This window comes from Rhinolophus ferrumequinum, chromosome 6 (genome assembly GCF_004115265.2).
Source record: "Rhinolophus ferrumequinum isolate MPI-CBG mRhiFer1 chromosome 6, mRhiFer1_v1.p, whole genome shotgun sequence".
NCBI classification, from domain to species: Eukaryota; Metazoa; Chordata; class Mammalia; order Chiroptera; family Rhinolophidae; genus Rhinolophus; species Rhinolophus ferrumequinum.
Genome location: NC_046289.1, coordinates 7,820,492 through 7,844,911, shown reverse-complemented (window position 1 = coordinate 7,844,911; position 24,420 = coordinate 7,820,492).

The following is a 24,420-nucleotide window of genomic DNA, read 5'->3' as shown; positions in this document are numbered from 1 at the left end:
GAAACATTAGGTAAGGACGCAATCAAGAGAAAAACACAGTTTAGTTCCAGGCCAAATGGAGAGCGCCAGAAGAGACCTACAAACACTCTGGTGCAGGTTTGAGGGAGGCAGCTGGTTCCTGAAGCTGGAAGGACCAAAAAGCCTCCTGGAGCAGGTGACATTGTCTACGGGACTCGAAGGACATTGACATTGATGGGGTGTGTGTGTGTGTGTGTGTGTGTGTGTGTGTGAAGAAGGCCCTGCAGGAAATAGAGTCTCCTATGTATCCAATATTGTTGGTTTTATTTGTAGAGCAGAGTTCCCCTACCTTTTTACATCAACATTGGAAATTGATTGGGGAATTACTTATTCTGCAAACATTCTTTAAGCAGGCACCACGCGCCCCTGCTGGAATAGCTGCTGGGTGTACAAAGAAGCATCCCTACCATGTTCCAAATTCACAGGCTAGTGGGAGAGACAGAGAAGCAGAATTATCAGACATGGTGGTAAGTACAGCAGCATTAGCTGGGTGTGTACACATCCCATCGTCCCATCCATTCTCATGGACGACCCTTCCCTGCTCTTTTAGAGTTGAAGCTCTCAGCTCATGCTCTGAAATATGCCTCTCTGGTCTTTTCAAGGACTTCATACAAGCATCCCATATCTCCCCAAATACTTAACTTCTCCATCTCAACCGACCAATCCCAATCTGCTCTGATGTCATACAAAGCAAAGAAATCCTCCCTTGACGTTAGCTCCTCCCTTGGAAATGTCTTCCTTCTCAGCTCCCTCTCTCTAAAGAACATGAACAAGTAGCCTGGGTCACTGTGTCTCACCTGCACGTTTTGCCATCTGCAGCCGACTCTCATCCATCTCTAGCCACCACCCTCAGAATCTGCTCTTGACAAGGGCAGCAGTGACCTCTGAATTGCCGAATCCGATAATAATTCCTCTGTCTTCACAATTTTCCACATCTCAGCAGCATTCGACACGGTCAAGTGTCCCTCCTTGAATTTCTTCCTTCTCTCGGCTTCCACTTTCCTGTTTTTCTGTCCTCACCGTTGGCTCCTTTCATTTTCCTTTCCTTATGCAGATAGCTCCTCCTCTGCTTGACTTCCAGGGGTCTCTTCTCTTCCCTACACTCTCCATGGTGAGCCCATCCACTCCCACCTCCCCTCTATATGCCAACAGCCCCCCAATCTCTATCTCCTGCCCTGACTTCTCTTTTGAACTTCAGACATGCACACCCAACTGTGCAAATGACAGCTGCACACCCAAGTCCAGCAACACCTCAGATTTCACAAGTTCCAAACTGAGCTCTGAACGTCCCCACTCCAGACCAGCTCTTCCTTCATCCTTCCTTAGGCAGCTACCACCAACACCCACTACCTGGAGCCAACACCTGGGAGTTATTCTTGACTCTTCTCTTTCCCTCACCCATTCAAGCTCTTACCAAGTTTTGGAGATTCTTCTTCTAAACATATCCCTAAACAACCAAGTTCTGTCTCAATCCTCCTCCAGCTCTATACTCCAAACCAACATCGTCTTTTGCTGGATTATTGCCTTAGCCTGTGAACCGTTCTGTGAACCTGCCTCTTCTCTTGTCTCCTCTATAATTTCATTTCCACTCAGCATCCAGAGTCATCTTCTAAAAACGTAAGTTAGATCACGTCACACACACGTTCCCCTCCCCCGTTTCAAACCTTCCCATGGTTTCCCAGTAAAACATATTTCAGGCCCCGGTCCCAGTGTACGAAGCCCTCTGTGGTCTGAGACTGGTTTACCTCTGTGCCTTTGTCATGCACTCTCCTCCCACCCTCTCCCTGGAGCTCACTGGTTTTCTTTCTTCTCCTCCTTCCGGTTGAGCTCTTTCCTGCCTCTGGACCTTAGCCTAGTCTACCTATTCCTTGAACTGCTCACATGACCTGCTTCTAGCCCTCAGTTCACTATCACGTGACCACGTTTTGGTTCTCTGTGTCCTCTGGATAATGCTTATTACTCTGATAGTTTTCTTTTGCTTGTTTATTTGTATACCTGCCCTTCTCCACTAGAGTACAGCTTCCATGAGAACATGCAGCTCACCAGTTGGGTCTCAACTAAATTCCCAGCACCTTGCCGAATGTCTGGCCCATAGTGGGCATTCAGCAAATAGTTGCTAGATGAGTAGATAAGTAGTGTAATGAATGCCCTTGCCAGCACATCTCGGAAAGCCTCTGTTGTGGACGACCGACAAACATGGTTACAATACTTCTCCTGCCTGTATCCATGCCCTTGAATACGCCTCTTCTACGCTGATTCTGGACGTGCTCGTTGGGAGACTGAAAAACATGACTTGAAAAGTTTTAGCCACGGTGGTCGTGGAGAGACCACGAGAACTGTGCAGCCCAGACTGGTTGTCGGAGGCATTCTGTGTCTCCCAGGGGTGCTGGGCCTGCCTTAGAGTCCATGCCGTGAGGGTCCATTGGAGGAGAGTAGCCCCAGGCCATGGGCCTCAGTGCGAACGTGGCAACGAACTCTCTGCACTTCTTGGATTTGTGTGTCCACGTGTATTTCCTTCACCAGGATAGGGACGTTTTCAGTCATTATTTCTTCAAATAGGTTCTCAATCCCTTACTCTCTGTCTTCTCCTTCTGGTTCCCCTATGATGGGAATAGGGGTTACTGCCAGTTGTTACTGCCTGATGTTGTCCCAGAGGTCTCTTAAACTAACCTCATTTTTTTAGATTCTTTCTTCTTTTTCCTGTTCCAATTGGGTGTTTTCTGCTACCTTGTATTCCAAATCACTGATTCAATCCCCTGCGTCATCTAGTCTGCTGGTGATTCCTTCTAGTGCATTCTTCATTTCAATTATTGTGTCCTTCACTTCTGACTGTTATTTTTTATGATTTCTATGTTGTTTTTTATGCTTGCTTTCTCTCTGTTGAAGTTCTCACTAAGTTCGTTGAGCATCCTTATAACAATTGTTTTGAATTCTGTCTCTGGTGGGTTGCTTGCCTCCACTTTATTTAGTTTTTGTGTTTTTTTTTTCCACTGGAGGTTTCTCCTGTTTTCATTTGGGACACATTTCTTTGTTTCCTGATTTTGGTTGCCTCTCTGGGTTTTCTTCTATGTATTAGGTAGGGCTACTATGTCTCCCAGTCTTACCAGGTGGCCTTATGTAGTAGGTGTCCTGTGGGGCCCAGTGGCACAGTCTCCCTGGTCACCTGAGCCGGGTGCTCTAGGAGTGTCCCTTGTGTGGGTTGTGTGTGCCCTCCTGTTATAGTTGAGTCTTGATTGCTATTGGCACGTCAGTAGGTGGGATTGACCCTTAGGCTGACTGACTGTGGGGTTTGGCCACATCCACAGCTTATGGGCTGCTGTGCAGGAAGCTTACCCACTGATTGGGATTTGCCTCAGTGGGCTGTGGTGCTTATTGAGACCGCCCTTTATGTGTACCATTTGTGGGGCTAATTAGGTGGTGCTCTGTTATGGTCTGAAGCCAACCTCCAAGTATGTTGGTTCTGGGGCCTCTTGGGAGGGGCTCTGGTGCAGGCCCAGGTCAGCCACTGCCTGTGACTGGCCAGGAGCTACCTGGTAGGAGCTACAAAGTGATCCATGGTTGTTCACTGCCTGTGCTGGACCTGGAGGCACATGGGAGAGGCCCCCTGTGAACTGAGGATGGCTGCCACCAGTACTAGGTCCTGCAAAAAGCCAGGACACCCAGGTAGCCTGCTGCTGGCTCCCTTAAGTTTCAGGCACTGATAAAGCCTCATGCAGTTCTCGAGTTGGGTGGGGCAGGGAGACACTAGAGAGGGAAGGGTTGTGGTCACCAGGTTAATGTACATTCTGGTTTGGTGCCAGTGCTGAGCCTGGAGCAACTCAGCAAAAGTCTCAGAGCACACTGAGGTGAGTTGCAGCCCGCCTGGGGCCTGCCAGACTCTGATAGTTTTCCAAGGAAGAGTGCAATGCGGGCAGGGCTGGCTGCTCATGGAGAAAGTGCCTCCAGCTATGCTCGAGTTGAGTGGGTTCCAGTGAATCAGGAGGGCAGAGCAGCACAGCTCACCAGGCCAATCAGATTCAGATTTGGCCAGAGGGGGCGGGCTCAACACAGGAAAGATGGCGGCCTCCTGCCGGCTGCATGGAAGGTGGACCTCACGGGGTAAATGCCAACTGTCCTTCCGAAGCCACACACTTCAGTCTGCGCCTGACCCATATGTCTCCAAGGCCCCCTGAGTCACCATCTCTCCGCTGGAGCCCAAGGTAAGCGCCTGCGAGCGAGTGAGTCTGTGCTCGGGCCACTTAAGAGGACGTTTGGGTTTCCCCACAGCCTTCCAGCCCACCTGAATCCCCACTGTTTCTCACAGCCAGATGTTGTGGGGGCTCCTCTTCCTGGCATTGGTACTCTAGGCTGGGGAGCCTGATGTTGGAGGCTGGGGCCACCAAGGTGGCCGAGATATCCCTTCTGACTCTCAACCACCACACACAAGTGTGGGGTCCATTCTACATCTCTGCCCCTCTTTCTAGACTGGAGGTGGCTTCTTATTTACATTTTCAGTTATAGGACTTCTGTTCAGCTAGACTTCAAATGGTTTTTGTTATGCAGGGCGGCCTGTGGGGTCTCTGCTCCCGCTCCTCACATAAGAACGCAGGATGTGGCTAGGCCAAAAAGGAACACCCACGGAGCCGTAGAGAGGGGATTCATACCACTGTAGTCTCACTGGAGGCTGGATTCACACGACGTGCGACCTGCTGTCTGCTTTTCTGCCAACCGACAGACTCTCTCCTTGACTTCCTCTCGACTCACTCACCAGCACAGCCACGGCAGCTATATCAGGGGCCAATTGTCTAACTGGCTACAGCTGACGGCCAACTAGCCACAACCGACGGTCATCTACTACCCGAGTCAGCACCCCCCCATGTGAGGCCGAGAGCCTGGGAACTGCTCTCTGGGGCTCTGTCCCCACACTCCACCCCTACAGGGTCTCACCTCACAATCTACGCGACAAGTGTCTTCCGCAAGGGTCCCTGTGCGAGGACCCTGGAGGTAAATGCAATATCCTGGACACAGCCAGGGCTCTCAGGTCACTGCCACTCTCTCTGGGCACAGCCAGACTTTCTGGACTTCTTAGGGTACCACCAGTCTCCTCCTGCCCTCCTGGCAGGCAGTACTGTCGCACTGTAACCACGCACCAGGGCTGTGGTAACACTTGAGGAGGGTGGTGAGCATGACCGTATGTCACCGCTTTCACCACCCGGATCCCATCTGTAAGCTGAGGCCATGTAGCACGTCCACCCCTAGAATGAATATTCTCCAGAACGGGGGAGACATACACCTTGTAGGTATGAGGGGGAAGCCTTCCTATACCCAGTGGTAAGGAAACAGCTTTCACAGTCACAGTCTTTCCCCCGTAGCCATCAATGCAGATTGCTGGTCCGGGGAACAGTTCTGGGTTCCCATAAACAAGACTGCAGTCTGCTTCAGTGTCAACTAGGGCCAAAACCCTCTGCACATTAGAAGGGGACCAATGTATGGACAGTTCCATGTGGGGCCTCCGGTCCCTGCTTGTCCCCTCTGACCTGGTACCTTGGCCCCAACCCTAATCAAGTGAAAGGAGTCGGCCTCAAGCGGCTGCATGAAGTCCTGGAGAGACACGGGTCGCGCTTTCCCAGACTTCTCCTTCAGGCTTCTGTGGAATTGCTGTTCTGGACACAACTGTTTCCAAAGTTCCAGCAGGAGTGCTTTGGGTTGTCTGTCTGTTTTCTTCTGATCGACCCCTGCTGCCACGAGATCACGCCACATCTGTGCGTGTGTTACTCTCTGAGGCCCGCGACCTCGCCCCTTTACTTTTGCTTTGGGCTTCCAGGTCTCAACTGCGTGGACCTCCTGTCTTAACTTCCTTCGCCTCCAGCTTTCAACATCCCTTAGGGTGGCCACGGCAGTTGTAACTTCATGGATCCTTCACCCCACACAGGGCGTAAGAATGGCAACCAAGGATCCAAAAGCACTCGCAGGTGCAGTATCCAAAACCAGATCTCTCATGCTGGCTGTAAAAAGCTCGTCATCCGGCCCCTGCATATTAAGGTTGAAAATAGCATGTCTCATACCCATTTCCCGGATGATTTGAGTAAGTTCCGTATATGACTGCCATTGACTCACAGTGTCTGGCAGCTCGCCAGCCTGTCCCCAGACTGTGCGTACCGCAGCAGTGAGCCACTCCATTAGAGAGTGGTTGCCCTGGTCGTGGGCCAACCTATGGCAGTTCTGTAACCTTTGTCGCAGGGACAGATGCACTGTCACAAAGGCTAGCTTTTCCATCTCACCTGGGGAGCCGAGAATGTTGTCTGCTCCCTTATCCCATAAACGTAGTAGCCAAGCCGAGACTGGTTCTCCAGGGCTCTGTCTGTACCGCCTCCCCAGCTCCTGCAACTCAGTGGGAGTGTAAGGGGTGTAGGTTGTGAACTCAGTCACAGCTGAGTCACCTGCAGCAATGCCCCCGGGGCCCAAAGGTTGCTCACTTTTACCCTTTGCTTCAAGATTGGCCGGGCTTGGGGGTTGGGAGCTACATTGTCTCCACTGGCTTCCTCCGCCCTCTGCCTCAGAGTCTTCACTGTGGGGCCCCTCTTCTAACAGGCGGACCCGAGCTGCCAGCACCTCCAACCGGGACACCTGGTCTGACACCTGGGCCATTTCATGAAGCGCATTTTCCGTGTTGAGACTCAAGACCGTGAGGAACATCCAGCCCACGCGGCCGGCTGTAGCCTTCGCCTCCTCCGGCACCCGCTCAGCCAGAGCCTGCAGGGCCCTCTCCACGCTGGCCGGAGGGCCATCCACGTCCTCCCACCCCTCCTTGGGGGTCCAACTCCTGAGAACAGTGGCCACCGGACACCACACACTGTGTGGGGGCCTCATGTCCTCCTGCCCAGAGTCAGACTCCATTCCTACCTGGTCGGAATCTCGCTCACCGTGCCAGGTGTCTGAGTGGGTGGAGGCCTCTGTGTAAGATGTCACAACCCTCGGAGCCTAAGGCCGCAGCAGATCACCAAAAGGAAGGCAACGCCGTCCATGGCCAAGAGGGTAGTGTGCCAGCTGGAGGCTTGGGTCTCCCAGGCGGACCGCGCCTCCCGTTCCCGGTGTCGCTCCTCGTGGGCCTCCGAAGCTGGGCTCTCACACGCACAAACCGCACCACCATGCTGCGGTAGGTTGTGGCCGGCACCACACCCTGCTCGCTGCGCCATTTGTCGTGCAGGGCGGCCTGCGGGGTCTCTGCTCCCGCTCCCCACATAAGAATGTAGTTCTCCTGGTTGATTGTTCTATAATTTAGTTGTAATTTTAATGTGCTCACGGAAGAACGCAGGCACAGTGTTTATCTACCCAGCCATCTGGGATCTCTCCTTCTAGCAAAGGCACTTAATACATCTGTCAAATCGCTTTTCAGAAAGGCTGTATCCATTTATACCCCCACTGGCAGTATAGGAGACTGCTCATTTCACCACATTCTCACCCACACTGGACGTTGTCATTCTAAAGGGCATTTGCCCACTTGATATCGGAAAGAGGACATATTGTGTAGCTCAATTTGCATTTCCTTGAATATTTCAGAGATTTATCTTTTTTTATATTTATTGGTCATTAGTGAGGTGTCTCTTCTTGTCCTTTTTGAAACCAGTTACAGGAATAATGGCTGTGTCGCATGTGTTTTTTTTGAGGGGGTGGCAACCCAGAATGACTGCCCATGCTTTTGCTGGCTTTGCAGGCTGTCCCTTCATTTCTGTGGCAATTATCAGCCGATTATCTCCCTAATGTGCTCTTTTAATACTTCCATGGTTAACCCCGTGGCTGGAGGTCTGCCTAACGACAGTTTTATAGCCTGGTGCCGCTCTGCTCCATTAATCCCAGCAATGGCCACAGCAGGGACTGCCCACTAATCGGCCAGGAGTGGGCGGTGGACCGAGGGTCGAGCTGGTCAGGGCAGAAGGAGCTCATGTGGTTCCCCCAGAACGTGAAGCAAAAGCTCAGAGAAGGGAGGGACTGTCTGAGGCTGAGCTGCCGGCATGGCAGCCAGAGGCTCATGTGAGCGCTTGAAATGGGGTGAGTCCGAATGGAGGCATGGCATGAGTGTGGAGGGGTCGGAGAGCTCAGAACATACTTTTTTTTTTTAATTAAGATTTTATTGGGGAAGGGGAACAGGACTTTATTGGGGAACAGTGTGTATTTCCAGGACGTTTTTTTTTTTTTCCCAAGTCAAGTTGTTGTAAGTTGTTGTTCTTTCAATCTTAGTTGTGGAGGGCGCAGCTCAGCTCCAGGTCCAGTTGCCATTGCTAGTTACAGGGGGCGCAGCCCACCATCCCTTGTGGGAGTCGAACCAGCAACCTTGTGGTTGAGAGGACACGCTCCAACCGAGCCATCCGGGAGCTCAGCGGCAGCTCAGCTCAAGGTGCCGTGTTCAATCTTAGTTGCAGGGGGCGCTGCCCCCCATCCCTTGTGGGACTCGAGGAATCGAACTGGCAACCTTGTGGTTGAGAGCCCACTGGCCCATGTGGGAATCGAACCGGCAGCCTTCAGAGTTAGGAGCACGGAGCTCTAACCGCCTGAGCCACCGGGCCGGCCCCTCAGAACATAAATTTTAAATGTATTCAGTTACACAAAAGATATTATTAAAATTAATTTTACTATGTCTTTCGCTTTTCCTAATGTGGGTACTAGAAAAATTTAAATTATATGTATATGGCCTCCATTATATTTCGACTGGGGGGTGCTGGTCTAAGGTCTCAAAGGACATTCGTGGCAGTGGGATGGGAGTGTGCACATATGTATGTGTGAGGGTGTGTATGTGATTGTGTGTATGTGTGTGAATGTTGTGTGAATGTATATGTAAGGCGGGAACGGGGTGGGGGCAAGAGGCTTAGCTTACGCAATCACAGCTTGTAACGCAGATCAAAGCCCAGGACAACTTAATGTTGCCACCTCATGCTCTGCGTGTCAGGCACACCACACACACGATCTCATTAACTCCGCAGGAAAACGCCAGGACCTGGGAAGTACCATCCTGCCCCACACAAGGCTGGAAGGGCTAAGGCACTCGTCAAGGCCAACGGCCAACACTGAGAAGTGGCGGGAACGGAACGGAGGTGATGGAGCTCCCAGCCACTGTTCCCTTTCTGGCACAACTGAGCCCTGCTTTGCAGACAGTCTCGGTCACTCCATCACACCTGCCCTCCCACAGAGGCCGGGACAGGGCGAGGGAGGGGCTGGAAGGAAGGATTTCAAAGTGAATCTGCATGTTGCTGTGACCTCAGTACAGGGCCAATGCACAATCAGCCACCACCCACTCACGTTCTCTCCTCATAATCACCCTGCTTCAGTGATCAGACATTGCACTTGGCCTCAAGATGAAGGGAACTGCGAAGTTATCCTTGCCTCTTCCTTCAACATTCTGTAGAAACAAATGCTTACATGTTAAAAGAAGAATATCCATGGGTGTATGAGGCAGACCTGGGCTTGGATGCTGGTGCTGCCTCTTGGTAGTGGTGTCTCCCCGATGGGTGGTGAGGCCAGATGCCTACCTGTGTTAGGAGTATGTGAAGCGATGGACGCTAGTAAAAAGCTGGGCACAGAATAGATGCTTAGTATGTGTCACGTCCTATTCCTTTCTTCTTTAGAGATCTCTGTTTAAAGTTTTCTAACTGCTCAGATTTAATGATTCTCAGATGATTTCCTGGACAAGTCTAGATATGTGACAAGCAAGCAAATGCAGTCTCTTAGAACAGTAATTTATCTATAGCTGCTACGTTTTACCAGCCCTGCATCAAGCTCTTTAGATGTGTTATCGTGTTGGACCTTTACAATAACCTAATGTATGTGTTTGTGTGTGTGTATGTGTGCACGAGGCGGAGGAGGACACAGGAAGCCTGCCTCGGCCTCTCCAGCCTTGGCAAGGCCGTAACGTTTTGTGCTGAATGGATGTGATCCTCTCTGTCGAGGGTGGTGAGTGGTGACCAGGTTCTCTCACAGATTTGGGCCAAAAGAAGAGCAAGGGTACGTGACAGTGGACACCAGAGTTGGGTGGGCCTCAGAGCCCTCCAGTTTTAACAAGGAGCCGTCCCAGGACCGTAGGTCTCTGATGCCCTGACATGTACAATGCTAACACTCCAGGGCCTGTTAAGACACATAAATGTGTTCAATGAAAAACAGAAGTCAGGATGCGTGAGACAGACTAATAAGGTATTAACTTGGCAATGCACTTCCTGATCACATGGGGGCTTGGGCCATTTGGAGGCTACATCTCTGGAGAGTCACCACGCCCTTCACTCATGCTGGTGGGGTAAAGGCAGACGCAGGTCCGAGACCCACTCACAGTAGCTTGGGTGGGTCGGACTCGGCAGCCTTTGCTCACTTGATCCTGATATGCAGTTCATAGGGCAGGTATGATTAAGGGCCAGAAAGAGTTCTCTCCTCAAGCCCTGAGGGAAACCAGGAACTGCTGTTCATCCGGGAACTTCAGACAGAGTGCTATGCGGACTGACAGAAGGGTTCTAGAGCCCCATGGATTCTATTCTGCTAGAACAGGGGTCAACAAACTATGGCCCAAAGTCCAGATCCAGCTTGCCACCTCTTTCTGTACAGCTCTCGGGCTAACAATGGTTTTTACAATTTTTAGAAACTTGTGGTAAAAGAAACTTAGCATAAAAATTACCATCTTAACCATTTTTTTTTTAAATTTTTTTTTTCCAATTACAGTTGACATTCAATATTATATTAGTTCCAGGTGTACAGCATAGTGACATCTTAACCATTTTTAAGTGCATAGTTCTGTAGTGTTGCGTATATTCACATTGTCGTGGAGCAAATCTCCAGAAGTTTTTTTATCGCAAGATAAACTGAAACTCTGTACGCGTTAAACAACTATCCCCACCTTCCTCCCTACAGCCCCTGGCAACCACCATTCCACTTCTTGTCTCTCTGAGTTTGAATACTGTAGATGCCACATGTAAGTGGAATTACACAGTATTTGTCTCTCTCTGGCTGGCTCATTTCACTCAGCATAATGTCTTCAAGGTTTGTTCATGTCGTGACGGGTCAGAATTGCTTTCCTTTTGAAGGCTGAACCAGATTCCATTGTGTTCTGGGCCATGTTCTCCACGGATGGACATGTCTTACCCTCTGTGCCCAGTGCTGCTGTAAACATGAGGATGAAAAGATCTCTTTGAAATCCTGTTTTCAATTCTTTGGGGTATAAACCCAGAAATGGAATCGCTGATTCTAGCATTATTCTATTTTTAATGTTTTGCGGCACCTCCACACTGTTTTCCATAGTGGCTGTTTCTTTTTACATTTGTACCGCCGGTGCCCAAGGGTTCAAACTTCTCCACGTCCTTCTCACCACATGTTATTTTTATGGTCACCATCCTAATGGGGGTGAGGCGATATCTCACTGTGGTTTTGATTTGCACCTGTCTGATGGTGACTGAGGACAGCCCCTTATTCATGGGCTTATGGGCTGTGTGTCTCTCTTCTTTGGAAGGATGTCCACTCAAGTCCTTTACCCATTTAAAAAAAAATGTTATTGTTTTTAAGATTTGCACCTTTTTAAATGGTTAAAGAAACAAAAGTAGAAGAATATTTTGGGACTTGTGAAAATGAGATGCAATTCAAATTTTAAGAATATTTTACTATCCCATCTTTTACAGAAGTTTGCTACTCCTGGGTTAGGATGTAAGGGGTTAAGAGAAAGTCTTCAAGGCCCAAAGGGAGGGTGCGCTTGCCTCTTACAGACAGAGGGGTGCAGCAGAGAGCTGTTATGCTGGTGGAGATTCCATGCTGGTCCTGCTGCCAGAATCCCAGAATGGGTTTTGCCCAGGAGTCTGGGGCTCATTGACCTTGTGGATAAAAAAGGGGCCACATACTAAACCTGAAAAGCTCTGGGGAGGCCTGCACGGTGGGCCTTACAAACTCAGAGACCAAAAGTAACCACCCAGGACGGTTTGGACATACAAATTCCTAACTAAAAGCAGGTCATGGCGGGTAGTCACATCCCAGGCCTGTAGCTTCCTTGACAAAGGTCAGTCTTTACCTTAAGTGAGCTGGTCTATTGTCTGTGTGCATCTAGGATAACATACCTTTGAAATGTCAGATTAGTTTTCTTTTGCAGACCCCTCAGGTCACAACTTCCCACCAGAACACAGACCACAGAATTCCCATTGTTCTCATACTGCCCCATGCACACCACCGCTCCGTGCTGTAAATGGTAAATGCTAACTATCCTGTACCCACCAATGTAAAAGCAGTAGGTCTCTCCATTTAGCTTTTTATCCAATCCCACAGATCTCCCCGTTTTGCTTTCTCCCACCTCCTTAATCTACTACCAATGGATTCATGGAGTCCTCCTTACGTCTTCTCCTTTATTTCTAATGTATAAAATAAGCTGCAAAACTGCTATTCTCTGGAGCATTTTCTTCATCCATTGAGATTTTGCTTCCTGGCATACGTCGTCAGTTTGGCTCAAATAAACTCATAAAAATTCTCTACAGGTTTGGACGTTTCTTACGTTGACAGCTTGGAAGGGTTGGGGGAAATCACCAGAATGTGTGTGAAGCTGACCTGGGAGATAGTAGACTCCTCTGGAGTCTGCCTGCCCCACTCCTGCCTTCCCGTCTGTCCTTTGTGTGGATGCCAGCCTGTTCCTAACATTCAAATCTGGCCCCACCCCTTCCTGCTGAACCCCCTTCAATGGCTGTCTCTGCTTTCCTTGGAGATCAAGTCGAAGCTCCTTCAGTCTGATTCCCAAGGTCCCGTCTCTTTTGCCTTAATTTCTTGTTCTTCGTCGCTTGGCTCCATCAGCCTGAGATCGATCTGAACCTCATGCTCCAACAGTACAAATATCCTGCTCCCTGCACCTGGTGGTGTTTCCTGGCTTCAGACTTTCGCTCACGCCGTCTGGTGGCGAGCGCTCACTCTCACCACTTTCACCCTGACAACTGCCCCTATCCTTCAGGCTCAGCTCAGGATCCACCTCCTCCTGGAAGCCTTCCACGACCACCTACTTCTACCTCAGACACAGCTAGGTACCACTCTTCTGGCACCTTTAATTCTCAGTGTTCACCCCCCTCCTAGTTCCTCACACATGGCAGGACCAGGATCTAGCTATCTTTGGGACCATACACACCTATAAAAGGTCCCAGCACATAGCAGGCATGAATGAATGAATGAACCAACGAACAAACATAAAGTCCCATCAAGAAAGGAGTGAGATCCCTTCAGGTCCAAAAACTGCTTTAGTAAAGTTCTTCATTTTCTAGGTGAGAGTGGATCTGGGCAAAGAAGGGATGCTGGACAATTTTGCTGCATCCATGTCTGGCCTCTGCAGATTTGTGATCTGGACCAGTTGAGCAGTAAGGTTGACAGCCTGAGGCTCTCCCTGTTCCTCTTTGCCTTAACAGTCTCATGCATGGGGCATTTGGTACCTGAGATGGACAGGTTCCCACAGTCCCACAGCTCTCTGGAGCTGAGCAAGGGCATGATATTCTGTGATGATCTGTGAACACCAACTCCCCAGTCCAGGGGGAAGCAAGGGTCAGAGGCAGAGTAAGCTAGAGGGTTCTCCTCTAATCTTGTTCCCCTCCTTGGACTGGAGTCCACCAGCTTGGTGCAGATCTGAGCTGGAAAGAGCACTGGAGGGAGTGTTAGATCACCTGAGTCTGAGGCCGAGCCCTGCTGGGCACTGTGGCTGTGTGACCTCGGGGAATCCTTTACCCTCTCTGGGCCTTGGCTGCAACCACTTGGAGTTGCCAGAAGACCACATGAAGATTGATCTGCAAGTTTTTTCTACAGTGTCTGTGCAGTGGCTCTGCAGATAAGCAGCTGGGTGCTGGGCAGGCCACACAGAAGGCAGTCACCAAATACTTAAAGCCTCTTTATCTGCTGTCCAGAGTTGACTGAAGGAAGCAAATCCTTAAAAGTCCAGCTGGGTTCTCAGATGCACCTCTAGCTCTCGAGACTTCCCAAGTCCAGTCCTACAGCTCAACTCAGAAGCCTCGAACTCATTTTAGAATTAGCTGGAGGAATTACTCACTATACAAGCAGACTTTTTTTTGTCGGAGGCAACTGTAAATATCATTTACAAAAGGAAGTCAATTAAAACTTTCCCAGCTGACTCAGGCCTTGGTGTGCCTGCCTCCGTGGCCCAGCAGTTTGTCGCTCTTCATAAAGAGGTGTGTGGCTTTCAGGACTAATGTTTTGAGAATTCTCCTTTCCTCTATTAATTAGATACAATCTAGGTTGGTAGAAATCTTTTAAGATGTCAAGCTCTTGCTGTTGAGCCATTTTCCCTTAGAAATGTGGTTCTTTATTTGTTTGTTCATTTATTCAACAAATGGATGCAATCTGCTCATCTCTTCATGTTTGTGCTTAAATCTCACCTTCTCCATGAGGTTTCACCAACTGCACGTTTCATGCTGCCAACTGGTCTCCCCCAACACTTCTGATCTCCCTTTCATTGCTTTCCTCCCCCCCCCATCCCCTGCACAGATCTTACCACTTTCTAACAGACAAAACAATGTACTGATTTATTATACTTATTATTTATTTTCTGTATTTTCTGTCTCCTTGACTAGAAGTGAAGCCCTGTGTTACCAGGAATCTCTGGCTACTTTAGTCACATATGTACCTAAATGTCAGGGACAGTACCTGGCAAACAGCAGGTGATCAATGAGTAATTTTTAATGAATGAATGATGAGTTACGGACTTGTAGGAAAATCCCTGGGCTTTCAGTGTCAGAGAGAAAACAGTGACACAGGCCGATAGAAGGAAGAAGAAAGGAAGTCATGTTTACTGCGTGCTCTCTGTGGGCTGAGCCCTTTATATAAAGGATCTTTGTCGTTTAATCTTCCCAATGACCCTATAAATTGAGGTGGTGGTTCTGTTTTTCACACAAGGAAATGATTGGCTAGAGAGGTTAGGCTACTTGCCTTAAGGTCAAACAGCTGGTGAGAGGTGAACTCAGGCTGCAAACCCAGGGCTGTCTTATTCTAAACCTCTGCACTGCAACATGTACAAAGGAACAGCAAATGCACTGGGGCTTCAAGGAGGACTTCCTGGAGGCAGTGGCATCCACACCCCCTTGAAGACAGGACACAGTGTGGGCACACAGTGATAAGGCTCAGGGATTGTTATTTGCGGTGGAAAAAAGGGTGAGCTGGCAGCCCCGAGAGGGGGTCGTCCAGGGAAGGGACAGTGACCAGGGCCCAGGCCACGTGGGAAGGACAATAGTGGTGAAGAAGGTTGGAAAGGCAGATGGGGTCAGGTGCCAGCTGAGACTCAGGTTCAGAGCTACCACCTTACAAAGCTTTCAGATATGCTTTCGAAAGATGTGTCATGTTCTCAGAAGTCCTTAAAATAGTCAGAAATCCGCATTTCTCTGTTTCCCATCCCCTCAAAGGAGGCAGATCCAAGATGCACTGAAATAGAATGGAATTTCTTTTGAGTCTTAAGGGCCAAAGAGGTTATAAAAGTCCACTCATTCAGCTAAAAAGTCCAGCTGTTACCAAAACATTAAAAAAAGATAGAGAGAGACCCTCAATTGTAATGAATACCTAGCAGGAGCTAGACATTTTGCACCTACTATGTGTGATGTAAATGCTCTGAGTCAGGCAGTACGATGGTCATTTTAAAGATGAGGAAATGGAGGCTCAAAGGGATGAAGTTCCTTTTCCATAGTCACAGGACTAGTGGGGACAGAGGCAAAGATCCCCTCTGTGCTCACGTGCCTGATGCCGCTTCTGCCCCTGAAAAAGCACATGCGATATCCTTGGAAACACGGTATTCGTGATTGCCAACGGGGTGTTGACTGTGAAAAATAATTCACTTTCAATCGCTGTGCCTCGTCCTCTCAGGGAACTGTGGACATAGTCCCCGGGAGCTCAGCTTGATCCATTTGGCTGAGAACCTCCTGCAGAGCTGAGCAGATGAAGAGAGCTGGGAACCTGTGCTTCTGTCAGCACTCTCATTTGATGCTGACAGTCTGGGCAAGCGAATGCCGAGGGAAGCGTCACTTCCAAGACCAGAAACGTGCACCCAGCTTGCCCTGCCAAAGTCAGAGAGCCTTCCCATTATTCATTCATTCCCCTCGGAGCAGGCACTGGGCTAGGTTCTAGGAACACGGTGATGAATAAGACACACAGTGGGTACCCCCTAGGAGTTCCCAGTATCGAAGGAGACATCAGGCAGTACAGTTCCGCCCAGGCAGGGGAGCAGCATCCAAAGATACTCCAAGGGGAGAAATACAAATTTTGCAAAATCGGCAGCTTTGAAAGTACCACCCCCGCAGTAGCCCTGGTTCTGATCCATTACTCCAAATGGCCCCACAAGGTAGCAGGATGATGTGAATTTTTTCCCCACCTTCCATTTTGAGAACAGTGTTATGTTCCTGGATCAGTTTATATGTATCCACCGCATGGGCTCTCCATCACAAACCATAGTCTCCCAAAAGTGCAGACAAATGGGGTGGGGACCCTCGAATCCTCTGAGCTTCCCAATCACAGACCTTCCCACTGTGATGCTGCATATTGTTCTGGTGTGAGGGCCTCGTTAAATAACACTTCTCTTTCCCTGTGTGAGGTCAGCAGACGGAGAACAAAATGTTACCTCTAAACATTAAAATGTATTAGCTAGTTTTACTTCTTAGTTTTTTGCTGCATAACAAACAATCCCACCATCTCAGTTGCCTATGACAAAAAAATAACCCCATTTATTTTTCTTACTCATGGGTCTGTGTCTCCGAGCGCTACTCTGCTTCAGGCTGCAGGTGGGGTTCCTCTGCTCTGCTCTGGTTGTCTCTGATTCTGGGACCAGAGGATACGATGGCATGCTCTTCGTATGGCAGATAGCAGAAGGGCACAAGGGGCAAGTAGACACATGAGATGCCTCTAAAAGTCTCAGCCAGGAACTGGCACTTTTGCCCACATTCCATTGCCTAAAGCAAACCACACGGCCAAGGTCAGCATCAGAGGAGCAAGTGCGCCCACAGAGAACAATTCCAAGAGCAGGAAGGAAATTGTACTCTCTGCGTGTGGCCATGGCTTAGGTGCATGGAAACAAAGAAGACATTGAACCCTTTATCAGAAGGTACCCCCTACTGTTCACAGGCATAGCTAGACCACTCCTAGCATCCCCAAGTGGGGGCTGCTCCTGTAAACCTAACACCCAGAGAAGGGCAGCCCCAAATATACACTTTCTGTGGGAACCTGGGTACCTGAGGAGAAGGAAGGGCTGAGTTGGGACCATGTACCTCCCCTTCCTTGAATTCGAATTCACAGAGGGAGTGAAGGGTTGGCAAGAGGCCAAGAGTGCTACCTTAATGGGTGTCCCTCAAAACGGAAACACGGAGAGCAGGAAGCAGGTTCCCTCTTAGTATATGCACGTGCCTGTGATACACCTTGGCACTTGGCCTTCCATAGCCCACCAATGCGGGCATACATGCTCCTTGCAAGGATGGAACCCTACAGACCACTATTTGTTTAGAAGGAAATGAGGGTTGTGTTGAGTTGTTCACTCGACACCCATTTAGTGAATATCTGCTATGCGCCAGCCCCATCCAATATGTTTAAGAGCTTCGTGGGCCTTAGACAACCTCCCTTAAGACCTCAGGATTCCCCATCTATCCACATAACAAATATATTAAAATGCAGCCATCACACATTCAAATTTTTCTTCCGTCTTAGAAATGCTGAAAGGCTTTTTAAAGCCTCAGTTTTACTTTTTGAAATTATTTGGATGTGAGTGATTCACTATGAGACGGTTTCTCAGCCATCATTGCGCACGTGAGCAATTCTTGCAAAGAGAGAAAACCTATCCTAGGCATTGTTTTAAAATGTAATGACATTCTCACGAACATGAACTTGAGCAATTAATGAAAGTGATTTAACGTTTGGGTTCATAGACAAACACTAATTAACTGGATTTTGCACTTTTTTTAGTTCAGATTTGGAGCTATCATTTTTTCAGGTCTCCAACATTTCTTTTTTTTCTCTTGCAAATATATCTGTCCCTAAACACTGTCTTATTTATCCCTCAGGGTTGAGAGATTGCCAAACACCCAGCAGGAGGCTACAGATAAAGGGACAGAGAAGGAGAAAGTATTGCCTTCAGGAAACTTAAAAGGGGAAACAGAGGTGACAATATGAGTTACAGTGCGTGTGAGAAATGGGAACATAAGAATGAATCCTGGGTTTGCTGGGCACAAGGAAAGGAAGGGGGCAGCATGGCAAAGGTTTGTGGAGCCAAAGAAGCTTGGCTGTGACCTGGAGAGGGAGTAGGTGCCCCAAAGATGAAGAGAGGGTGAGCGGGCTTAGGGGAGGGCAGAGGGAAGATTAGGAAAGGTATTCCAGTTTTGGTAAAGGAGGTGAGGATAAATAAAGAAGCATGTAAGAGCTTGCTGGGGAAACTTGGAAACTGGGGAAATTGGGGAAACTGGGGAAACTCATTATGGCTGCAGCACAGAATGGGTGCTGTAGGTGGGGAATGTTGTAAGCATGTGGCCACCTGGCACCTTAGTAAATGGGGACCTGGCCAGGCCTCATGAGTCTGCTTCCTTGGCATTGTGATATGGAGGTGTAACTTCTGATGTCGGGCATTTTTCTTCTATTAAAGTGTGGATGATTGCTTCTGTACCATTGATGTTGGTTTCTTTGTAAACCTTTTTATTCATAGGCTAAAACCTTGCCCTTGCATTTCTTTTACATTGTATTTATTATAAAAATCCCTCATTTATAAGACACAAAAGGCCAGACGAAGGGCTTGTTTTTAACTCTTTCCATTTTCTCTTTCCTTTTCAACTGGAAGCGTGAGCTAGAATTCTGTGTTAGTTTCTTAAGGCTGCTATACCAGATTATCATGAGCTGTGGGGGATGGGTTAAAACAACAGAAATGTATTATCTCACAGTTCAGGAAGCCAGAGTCGGAAACAGAGTTGTCAGCGGGGCTGTATTCCCTCTGAAGTCTCTTGGGAGGAACGCATCCTGGCCTTTTCCAGCTTCTCGTGGCTCCTGGCAATCCTCGGTGTTGCTTGGCTTTTGGCTGCATCACTGCAATTGTGAGTGGTACCGACTCACGGCGGTATTTGAGGATTAAATGAGAGGTAATGAATATAAGAGCCAGACACACTGTTGGCTGGATGCATGATAAAATCCTTAGTAGTAGTAGTAGTAGTAGTTATTTTAATTTTTGTTGCAATTATTGTTATGTTACCAGGCCCTTTGAGGAGAGGCTGATTTGATGTTAAGAGCCAGCACGCCATAGCAGCAAAAGAAATGCATTGCTAGGAGATAGCTTTTGTTTCTGACAAATGAAAGCCTATGGAGTCAATTAAAGATAGTTTAATTACTAAGGAGTAATTAGCCTATTAATCTAGGTCTCACTCTCTTTTTTCTCTTACTGTGAGAATCCCCACAAACAGTGAGCTTTGCTAAGAAAATCTCAGAAACAGAACCAAACCTCCAGCAAGTTGGGAACTGCAGCCGTCTTCTCCCCCAGCTCCTCCAGGGAGACGGGACCCTGGGCTGGGCCCATGCAGTCCTGGGTCTTGTACCCACGAGACTTCATCATTTGGCAAAGTCTTCCAGAGCCCTCCTGCTTGGTTTTCATTATTTTGTTTACTGTCCTTACAGTGTAGAAATGACTATTTGTTTCCCTAAAACGCCCTCACTGCGGACAGCCAGCCCAGGGCTGCAAAGCCCCCAGCTACATAAAGATATAAGACGGGGTTTAGGCATTGCTGGGTTCTGTGACTTGGAAAAATATCTTGGTAGGACCAGAGATGGCCTTGTTTTCCGCTCTACCTGAAGCGATGGGTTCCTTCACTTGCCTCCCCTCTGCCCGCAAGAGTATAAATCCATCTGAATAACTTCACCAGTGAAGTGTCAGCAGTATCTCATTTTCCAGGTGGTTCCAGAAACGTCAGCGTCATTACCGGTGCTATTTTTATTATTGCCCATTATTCATTTCTTCCGTGGTCTGCGGGGAGGGACATAGCACCCAGTGATGCTGGGCCTCACAGAGCTCCGTGGAGGCAGGTGTTTGCGGTGCTCCTCCCATCCTCCCTACCTGTCCTACCCTTGAAACTTCTTCCCTGAAGCCCAAGCCCTATCTATTCTGAAAGGCACACTTCAACCGTCCCCCCAGCAGGAAGTGAATGCCCCCTCTCCTGAGCTTCTGCCATGTTTTGTCTGAATCTTTGGGAGGCAGGTACTCTGTCCCTACTGTGCTGCTGAAAGTTCTTCACGGTCAGAAGGATCAGGCTGTCCTCTTGTAGAAGAACATGGCAGAGTAGGAAAAGCAGATGGTGCAGGGAAAAGGGGCTGTCCTTTGGAATGGCCGTTTGAACTCTGGCCAGGTGACTTCATGAGTAAGGGTAGAAAATGAACAGTTTCCTCCCCGGAGTCTCATACTCCCAATGTCAGAGGTCGTCGGCAGGAGGCAGAGAGATACATTGTACGAGTATTAGGGGTGGCACAAAGCAGGAAGAGTGGGTAGACCAGGAAGAATTGATTCCTCTATTTTCTTCCTGCTGGACAGGCTGAGGGCACGCTTGGAAATGCCTATGGATGGAAGAGAGAAAGGAGAGGAGAGAGAAGGCAGGGGAGCAAGAAGGAAGGGGCTGGAGTGGTGAGGAGGAAAGGGAAGGCAGGGAGGGATGGCAGCAGGAAGGTAGGTGATGGAATGCAGGACCATCAGACATCCAGGAAGTTTCTGAGGTTGGACCTTAGAGAGCTGGGTCTTACCTAGGCTAACACTTTGGCCGGGCCTGGCCTGCAGGATCAGGTGAGGTGGAACCTGAGGTGTGGCGGGAACATAGTTGCGACAGCCTCGGCTACTGCTTAGTAGATAAGAGGCTGGTTCTGAGCCATCCTGGGCGGAGTTCAGTCAGACAGAAAGTTCTGGTGAGAGGCCAACCTCTGGCCCCTCCTGGTGGCTTTAAAGGAGGAGCCCTTGTGGTCAGGGGCCCACAAGCTGAGATGGCACCTCCCAGAGCAAAACACTCTGTCTTAAAGGGCCAGGTCTGGTACCTGGACTGGTTCCCTAGAGACAAGGGCTGCGCTGTTTAGGGTCCCAAAGTCCCCTTGTCTGCTTCATTCATTGAACATTTATTGAGTGCCTACTGTTTGCTGTGCTAGGTGCTAAGGATATCATGGTGAGCAAGACATTGCCCAGACTTGAAAAAGCTCCCAGGCTAGTGAGGGGGCACAGATGCCAGTAAGTGACAGTCCCTTCCAGTGCAGAGTGATAAGTGCTGGGCGGGGGCTGAGCAAAGGCATGAATGGGAAGGATGTGTTGGTCAGGGGACGCAGAGAGGGTCCCCAACCTTGCCCTGGAGGTCAAGGACAGTTTTAAGGAAGAGATGACATCTGAGTGGAGTCTTTTGCTTGGCAAATAGGATGGAACGGTGTTCCACTTAGAAGACGCAGCGTTACTGCATTTGGGGACATGAGATTGTGTGGGGCCTGCAGCTGGGGTGTGCTCTCATTATGACACTAGTGGAGCTTACGGGTGAAGGATGCATGGATGCCAGGCTAACGCCTTGGTGTTCTATCATGAAGGCATGAGGGGCCTGTGACCGGCGGGCTTTGGCCAGGGCAGTGAGTGCCTTGGTCCGGTTTATATTCTAGAAGCATCACGGTGGGACGTCAAGAGCGGTCAGGAGCACACCTGGGCCTGGGGACCAAGGGAGAGGTGATGGGAGTCTACTCAAAGGTTCTAAGAGTAGCGGTGGAAAGAGGGAAATGGAGAAGAGATACTAGAGAGGCAGAACTGCCTGGCTTTAGTGACACAGCAGGTGTGAGTGTATAGAAAAGAGTCAAACTCCCGGGGTCCCAGGGGCTTCAGGACGGCCTCTAGGTCTGCAGGAGAGATGAGCTGGGAAGGGGCTGACTCCAGAGGCAGGCTCCCCACGAGGTTAGGGATGGTGGGCCCAGACACACTGCCGGTCTGAAGGAGAAGGGTGCTGGTGCCAGTGGAGGGAAGGGCCATATTTCCAAACTGTTTGGGAAAATTCTTCCGCCCAACGAGCTAGAAGCCACCTCCCACAATAGAAGTTGATTCCGATTACATGTAGTGCTTGATTTCCCAGGGCCCTTTGCAGTCAGCTGTGGGCTAGGACCCAGGCTTCTGCCCTGTGAGTCAGAAGTTTGTGAAGAAGGACGGACATCCTGGAGAGGGAGGCGTTGGCAGCAGCAACCGCTTTGGATTTCTGGGTCCGTAGCGGCCTGGTCCAGGGTTCAGCCCTGGTACTGGTGTCGCAACCTGGCAGCACTGGCGCTGTGTCTGCACCCTGCCAGGTCTGTGGGCGAGGTTGGGGTGTCAGCCGGGCTCCAGGTCTGTGGGCGAGGTTAGGGTGTCAGCCGGGCTCCAGGTCTGTGGGCGAGGTTGGGGCGTCAGCCGGGCTGTGTAGCCTCCAAGCCCCATTGTTTAACCCTCCCCAAGCATGTGATCTCCCCAATGTCTTCCTTAAAATTTTTTTTTCAAACTCGTCGTAAACTATACATGCAATTTGCCATTTTAACCATTTTTAAGTGTACAGTTCCATGGCATTAAGTACACTCACAACGTTGTGTAACCATCATCCATTCATCCCCAGAACTTCTTCATCTTCCTCAAACGGAAACTTTGTCCTCGTTAAACACTAACACCCTGTTCCCCATGCTCCCCAGCCCTTGGCCACCTCATTCTACTTTCTGTCCCTTTGAGTAGTATTTGTCATTTTGTGACTGGCATATTTCACTCAGTATAATGTCTTCCAAGTTCATCCATATGATAGCAGGTGTCAGAGTTTCCATTTCTTTTTAAGGCTGTATAATATTCCCTTGTAAGGCTAGGCCACATCTTGTTTATCCATTCCATTATTCTTAAATTTTTAAATAAACTTTTTTGTTTTAGAATAGTTTTAGATTTATGGGAAAGTTGCAAAGATAGTACAGAGGCCAGTGTATGCCTGACCCAGGTTCCCCCACTGCCGGCATCTCACGTTAACACAGTACATTCGTCAGAACTAAGAGCCAACGTCAGCACATTACTACTCACAAAACTTTAGACTTTATTGGGATTTCACCAGATTATACACAAATGTCCTAATTCTGTGCTACAGTCAAGTCCAGGGTCCAATATTGCGTTTTGCCCAATGTCCTTCTAAGTGGACAGAGCAGGTTTCTGTTGCTTGCAGCAAAAGAGCTGCCGACTGAGATGTGAATCCGCAGGATTCAGCTGGCTGTGCGCAGGAGCGTTAGGTTGGAGCCGCTGAGGGGATGGTGGGCGGGGCGCCGAGATGGGGAAGGCTGGAGGGGAGGCTCGGTGGGCGAAGGGACGGGAGGTCACCAGTGACTTTGCAGAGATGCGATTCTTTCCGGCCTGTCCGAGCGTGTTTGGGGACTAACGCAGGATCACGTCCTGGGAATTACTCTAGGAACCCAAAGCATCAGATCATCTGAGTTCCCCCTCTTTCAGCGTCTGCCGGGAGCAGACAAGACACACGCAATCCAGAGTCAGGTCCTACCCTTGCACTATTCTTCCAGGATCTGCTGAGTAGTTGGGACAGCAGGCCCCACCTTCTTCCTTCCCCAGCCCCACTTTCAAGAGTAAGCATCACTCCCTCCAGTTATTTCCCGTAGAAACACATTTGTGTCCTCTCCTCATCAGCGTTCTAACCTTAAAACCTGCCAAAGCCTGCCCAGAGGAACACTTAGAAAATTCTTCAGTAAATTCCCAGCTTGTGCTTCTCTCATTAAGGAAAACCTCTTTGGAGGCTACGAGCACTGACTTGGGAATGAAGATGCCCTGGTCCAATCCTGGCTTTGTAGAGTTCTCAGGGTGGCCTGGCTAAGGCCCTTCCCCTCTCCGAGCCTCAGTTTCCCCATTGGTAAAACAAGAGGACTGCTGCAGAGCAGCGATTCCCAACTCTCCCCCACCAAGATGCTCTTTGCTTTCTGCCCTTAGAGGCCACCTTTTTGAAAGATAGAGCTTGTTTAATAGCGTGTGTTTTCCATGTTTTATTAAAAGCATCCATAACTTCCCACCAGAGCTTCCGGTCACAGTCTAAGCCAATTGGGTTGATGTCATTTCATGCAAATGCCGGTGTGGCCTCATCTTGGCTGGGAGTGCAATGTTCCCTTTGGAACGTAAAGATATTGAAAATCATTCTCCTCTCTCCATCACTACACCTGGGGACCCAGGTTCAGTACCACTGGTAACGTGGTAAGACCAGGTCCCTGGCTCTTAGAACCAGGTCTGTAATTCTGTGAAGTGCAGAGACTGTAGACTTTGGAGTGAGAGAGCTGAGGGTGGTTTTTGTTTGCTTTGTTTTGTTTTTCATTTCGAGCCTATTGCTTCATGTGGTGTGATCTTGGGTAGTGTGACAAAAGTTCATAAGTTCCTTGTCACATCTCTCTTCAGAAGGTAGAGCTCAGACTCCCTCTCCTTAA